Genomic DNA, 6865 nt, shown 5'->3' on the forward strand with positions numbered 1-6865 from the left:
GCAAATAAATCTATCTGCGGAAGACCCCAAATGTCCACTATGTTTTTGAATATGCGAGGATTGAGGGTCCATTCTCCCTGGCGGAGCGTGTGGCGACTTAGAAAGTCGGCCCTTGAGTTCTCTATACCTCTGATGTGGACAGCCGTGAGAGATAGAAAATTGGGTTCTGCTAGATCGAAGATGTCTGCCGCTGAACACATGAGACTTCCCGATCGCGTTCCGCCTTGCCGATTTAAATACGCGACGACAGTTGTGTTGTCCGACCGGATCTTGACATGAGAACCTCGAAGCTGAGGAAGGAAAGAATTTAAAGCATAATATACTGCATTTAGTTCCTTCCAATTGGAAGACTGCTGAGTCTCTAAAGGAGTCCAGCAACCCTGGGCTATATTTTGATCCAGATGGGCTCCCCAGCCCTCTGGGCTTGCGTCAGTAGTAAGTATTTTAGGGGACCTAAATGCCCATGAGACTCCTCTGGACAAATGGACTTTATTTAACCACCAACGAAGTGAATGAAGTACGTCTTCAGATAAGGTGATTTTTGAATTTAGATGATCCTGGAAATGAGACTGAGGATTTGATCTTGCCGTAGCGACCTTTGAAACTATGACTAACTTTTTGGATTCTGGTAAAAGACATTTTTGACTTACAGAGTCCAAGACTAGTCCTAGGAAGGACTGACGAGTTTCTGGAAGAAGTCTGGATTTTTTGAAGTTTATAATCCAACCTAAGGCCTGCAATGATGAAACGGTATTAGACAAGCGTTTTTCACATTGAGATGCTGAATTACCAATTATTAAGAAATCATCTAAATAGGGTACAATTAATGTGTCTTGATGACGTAGATAGGCCATCACCTCTAGCATAAGTTTCGTGAAGATCCGAGGAGCCATAGATAGGCCGAATGGCATGGCCGTAAATTGGAAGTGACGGATCCGGCCTTGTAGAACTACTGCAACTCTGAGATATTGTTGGTGTTCTATATGAATTGGAAGATGATAGTACGCATCCTTCAAATCCAGACCTGCCATAAAGCACCTAGGGAACAAGAGTTTTATAGTAGATCTTATAGATTCCATCTTAAAGGTGCGTTCAACCAAAAAGGCATTTAGTCTTTTTAGATTAATTATAGTACGAAAAGTACCATCAGGTTTTGGAACCAGAAATAAAGAGGAATAAAACCCCCTCCCTTCCTGGTTTATTGGTACTTCGATGAGAACATTCTTTGCCAAAAGGCTCAGAATTTCTAACTGAAGCGCTTCCTGTTGTTCCGGCGCTTTTAGAGATGTTACTACAAAGTTGTCTTGTGGTAATTTAAAGAAATCTAATCTTAATCCAGATTTTATTAGCTGAAGGATCCATTGATTTGAGGTTATATTTTCCCATTGATGATAAAAGAATTTTAGTCTGCCACCTACTGGGTATTCATCACTGATGGTATCTCCCCCGCTTAGATGTTTCGGGATTACTATATAAGGCACCTTTCGGTCTGGTTTCTTTTGTTTCCCACCGATCTTTTTGGGCCTCATACGGCCTCCTCCTGTTAAATGGCCGTCTTCTAAACGCTCTCCTATAAGAAGGAAGAAACTGTTTAGGAAAGCCCTTCCTTCTTTCTCCTGCCTTGTTAAGTAGGTCATCCAGAACCTTCCCAAACAAGAACTCACCCTGGCATGGGATTGAACATAATCTGGTTTTTGATTGTGCGTCTCCCTTCCATCCTTTGAGCCAAAGGGCACGACGAGCTGCATTAACCAGACCTGCTGACCTGGCTGCTAAACGGAGGGAGTCCGCTGAAGCGTCAGCTAGAAATGCTGCGGCACTTTTAATCAGAGGCAAGGATTGAAGAATCTTATCCCTTGTGATCTTGCCTTTCACCTGTTGTTCAAGCTGGTCAACCCAGACTAATAGGGACCTGGCTGTACACGTGCCTGATATGGCCGGTTTAAAAAGCTCCAGTGTTTGTCTCCCAGGACCTTTTTAGAAGAGCTTCTGTTTTGCGGTCTAAGGGATCTAATAGAATCCCTGCATCTTCCACAGGTAGAGATGCCGGTTTCGAGGTTGACGCCACCGCTGCATCCACCTTCGGGACTTTAGACCACACTGCCAATTCCTCATCGCTGAAGGGGTAGCGTCTTTTAGAAGAGGATGGGAGAAACCCCTTCCCCTGTTTGTCCCATTCTTTCTTTACAAGGTCTTTAACGGCAGAAACTACAGGAAAAGCTCGCCTCTTTTTATGACCCAGGCCTGCAAACATAATGTCCTGTGCAGTTTTAACTCCCCTAGTGTCTGGACACCCCATAGTGTTCCTTACAGACTTTATAAGGTTGTCAATGCTCTCAACTGGAAAACACGCTCCACCTTCATCCTCAGAGGAACTAGGAGATGATCCTGAGGTGTTGGAGGATCGAATTAGGCCCTCTTCAGACTCTGAGCTAGAGATTGGAGATAGGTGCTTAGTGCCCTGCTTTTTCAAGGATTCTGACCCCAGAGACTGTATTTCTTGCCGTATTAAGGCTCTAATATCTGTGGCTGTAACAGCTGCCTCATCCTGTAAGGTCTGGCTGATACAGGATTGACACAGCCTTTTAGAATATGTGTCAGGTAAGGGCTGCCTGCATAGAGCACATTCTTTATGCTTGGATTTACTAGTCCTTTTAGCCTAGGGGAAAATCAGAGAAGGAAGGGATCAGCTTATAGGAAGAGGATTATAACACTCACCCAGTGAAGCTATTCTATTCATCATTATACCGGATTAGGAGATGGAGACACTGTGTGGGGTCTGAGTACTGCATCCGTACTTCTTGATTTACTTCTGTGAGTGTCAGATCCATCCATGGAATGAACACTCCGTTTAGCTGCTGACTTTAAGCTTTTAGCGCTACTTTTGTCAGCGCTATCACGTTCCACAGCAAGTGGAAGCTCAGTATCTGCCGGGGACGACATATTGAGCAACTAGCCCTGTGCCCCGGCGCTTTTGAATCGCGCGGTCCCAGGCAGCGTGCCGCGCCCCCCGCGAACCGGAAGTGCACTAACACTTCCGGTTCAATGAAGCAGCGCAGACTTACCCGCGCACCAGAGCCGGCGCCGCTGCTTTCTGGAATCGGCGCCCCGTACACACAGGCTCCCTCCATAGGCCGGGCCTTCCATGCCCGGAACCTGCCGGATAGTGCCCAGACGAGGGGGGAGGCTGCATGCAGTGGCTCCCCCGCCGCTGCTTCCGATGCCGCAGCCCCTGCTGTCACCGAGAGAACCACGCAGGCGGATGTACCGGCTCGGGTAAGAAAAAGTGGAGGCGCTCCAACCACCTCCGTCTGTAGGTAATCCAGAGAGTTCCGATAGGAACAGGAAACCAACTGAGGAGGAGAGGGGGGCCGCCCTTTTATCTCTGTAGGTTTCCTGTTCCTATGGGCGGGTCCCTCTCTCAAAGTGGGTGCTGTCGTGGCGAAGGGTAAAAATTGAGCCCTTAATATGTGCTGAGAGGGGTTAATCAGCCATAGTGTGCTGCAGTACTTTTTCAGGTTCATATCACTGGGGATAACATCCTCAGTGACACATATCAATCTGTTAATATTTCACCAGTGACCTTCCCCCCACAATCGCACTGGAGAATCAGGAAGGAAAAATGGTGGAATTGCAATTTTTTTCCAGCATTTCATCCTATTTGTAATTTTTTTTGCCCATTTGCATTTTTTCCCATTTGTGGGAAAAAATGCTGTGAGTTTAAAACCGCATCCCAGCCTTAAAAAAAAAAAAAAAAAAAGTGCTAATATTGACTATAGTGATGGAACAATAAGAAAATAATGGCTCTTTGAAGAAGGGGAAGAAAAAAAAAAAAAAGCCTTGTCTATAAGGTGTTAAACAACAGGATGCTCCTTGTTGGAGGTAGGACACTGTCCAGACAACGTTGTCAGTGTCACACTATGCAGGGATCTATTGAAAAGATTAACAGTAACGGCCAACTGTCAATCTATTCAGAAATTTCAAAAAGGAACGGCACAATAAAGTTGTCCACAACATATGGTCCAAAATTGTTATGTGCTAAAACAGGCAAGTAAGGCTACTTTCACATTTGCGTTTGGAGCCGCTGCGGAGGGCTGTGGACTTCCTCCGTGAAGCCCCGCCCTCCGCCGCTAGCTCCGCCTACTTCTGCATGCGGCCTGCATGCGACCTGGGTACCTATATTTAACATTAGGTATGCAGGTCGTGCCGCAGTATGCGGATGCTGCCGCATGCGTCGTTTTGACGATGCGGAGACCAGCGTACGATGCAGCTCGTAGCAATTTTTTTTTTTTCCGCATCGTCAAAACGACGCATGCGGCAGCATCCGCATACTGCGGCACGACCTGCGTACCTAATGTTAAATATAGGTACCCAGGTCGCATGCCGGCCGCATGCAGAAGTAGGCGGAGCTAGCGGCGGGGGGCGGGGCTTCACGGAAGTCCACAGCCCTCCGCAGCGGCTCCAAACGCAAATGTGAAAGTAGCCTAAGAGGAGAAGACTGATCCTTGAGCCGTGGTCAAATACTATCACTGTCTGCAACATATGCTAAAGAGTAAGCGTCTTAAATTTTTATTTTATAAATGAATAGTACACATGAAATGTTGTAATATTTCTTATCAAAGAAATCTGCTGCTTCCTCCTCTGGGACTGATCAGTCATTCTCAGTTCATAGGTACAATCTGTATTCAGTGAAGACCGAAATAGGAGACGGCAATTGGTGCTTTTAATTCTGTGAAGGGAGGCGCTAGAGGCAGATAGGCTGGTTTTCACATTTGCGGACAAAACGACGCATGTGGAGGCATCTGCATACATTTGCATGGCCTGCGTACCCAATGTAAAAGATAGGTACGCAGGACGCATGCCGACAAAGGCGGAGCTGAATGGAAGAGGTGCGGCAGTGGGCGGGGCTTAACGGAGGAACTCCACAGCCCACCGCAAAGCCCTCATCCGCAAATGTGAAACCAGCCATAGAAAATGTGCTGAAACCACAGTTACAGTTCTCCATAAAACGTTATAAGCACCAACTGCCATCTGTGCTCATCCAATAAAGATTTTACCTCAGAATTGAGAATCTTGATAATGACTGATGAATTCTGGAGGAGAAAGAAGCAAATCTCTATGATAAGATATAATAATAATAATAATAATCTTTATATAGCGCTAACATATCCCGCAGCGCTTTACAGTTTGCACACATTATCATCACTGTCCCCGATGGGGCTCACAATCTAAGTTCCCTATCAGTATGTCTTTGGAATGTGGGAGGAAACCGGAGAACCCGGAGGAAACCCACGCAAACACGGGGAGAACATACAAACTTCTTGCAGATGTTGTTGGGATTTGAACCCAGGACCCAGCGCTGCAAGGCTGCAGTGCTAACCACTGAGCCACCGTGCTGCCCTATATAGGTAGATTAGATATAGTATAATGCTGCTGACTTTCATGTTAGTGATTTATGAAATAACTCTGTAAACATTAGACGGTATAACCGGAGCCACAACTGATCACTGTATATAGCACACGCCTATAGACAGATCTCATGCTAAGCAGATAAAGGAGACAGTATATACAATCCTGCACTATAGTATACAAATGCGGGTAAGGGGTAATTATATATATATATATATATATATTATATATAGCCATACATGCACAGATACACACCGTCCAAGCTACGGATAGCACAAACACAGTGTTATAGACTGCACACCACACAATATGACAGCACAAACACACCGTGTTATAGACCATATACCTAACAATATTATAGCACAAGCACAGTGTTATAGACCACAGAATATGATTGCACAAAGACACTGTGTTATAGACCGCACACAATATGACAGCACAAACAGTGTTATAGACCGCACAGTACAATATGATAGAACAAACACAGTGTTATACACCACACACCGACAGCACAAACACAGTGTTATAAACCACACAATATGACAGCACAAAAACACAGTTATAGACCGCACATCACACAATGACAGCACAAACACACAGTTATAGACCACACACCACACAATATGATAGCAGAGTGTTATATACTGCACACCACAATATGATAGCATAAACACAGGGTCATACACCACACAATATGACAGCACAAACCACCACTGATAGCACACAGTGTTATGCAACACACACTATGACAGCACAGTGTTATACACCATACACCACACACTATGAAAGCACAACAAGTGCTATAGACCGCACATCATACAATATGACAGCACAAACACACATTGTTATACACCACACAATATGACAGCGTAAACACACAGCCTTATAGTCCGCACACACCATGACAAGAAACACTTATTCTGGCCACTAACGTTCCAGATGATGGATCTTACTGGGAGAAAGGCTCTTCTATGACGTCACAGTCATGTGATCAGTCACATGTGCAGGAGGAGTCAGACTCAAGTCTGAAAGAGCCAAAGGACCTTATGGAGATGAAATGGTCATGTGATCAGTCACATGTGTGGGAGGAGGCTGTGTGATGCTTTGGTCATGTGATCAGTCACATGTGTGGGAGGAGGCTCTGTGATGCTTTGGTCATGTGATCAGTCACATGTGTGGGAGGAGGCTCTGTGATGCTTTGGTCATGTGATCAGTCCCTTGTGTGAGCCGGAGGTGCAAGCTGCAGTGACTGCCTAATATCCAGAGCCCCACTACAGCAGCCGGTGTTAAGTGCGGAGATGTCGGCAGGCAGTGCTGTATGACTTGTGGGCCGCATTACTGGTATATAGAATATCCTTCTAAAATGAAGGTACTTCGCACATTAACCGTCTACGACTAGTACCCTAAACCCACTAGCAAACATGCCAACAAATTTAACCTCTACACCCCCAGGACG

At 45.6% G+C, this 6865-nt stretch overlaps 1 protein-coding gene across 4 annotated transcripts in view; it reads right to left on the reverse strand.

Moving 5' to 3' along the window:
• LOC143764846 (uncharacterized) overlaps nt 1-6463 on the reverse strand; it is a 66426-nt gene extending 59963 nt beyond the window's left edge. The window contains exon 1 of one of the 4 annotated variants that reach the window (XM_077250853.1): nt 6363-6463. The gene's annotated coding sequence lies outside the window, so the exon portion shown is untranslated. Of the gene's footprint in view, nt 1-6309 lie in introns of all 4 variants that reach the window. The other 3 variants (XM_077250854.1, XM_077250855.1, XM_077250856.1) reach the window with 3 other exon arrangements.
• Nucleotides 6464-6865: the final 402 nt, after the last annotated feature.

The sequence above is a fragment of the Ranitomeya variabilis genome, chromosome 4, assembly GCF_051348905.1.
Source record: "Ranitomeya variabilis isolate aRanVar5 chromosome 4, aRanVar5.hap1, whole genome shotgun sequence".
Classification (NCBI taxonomy): Eukaryota; Metazoa; Chordata; class Amphibia; order Anura; family Dendrobatidae; genus Ranitomeya; species Ranitomeya variabilis.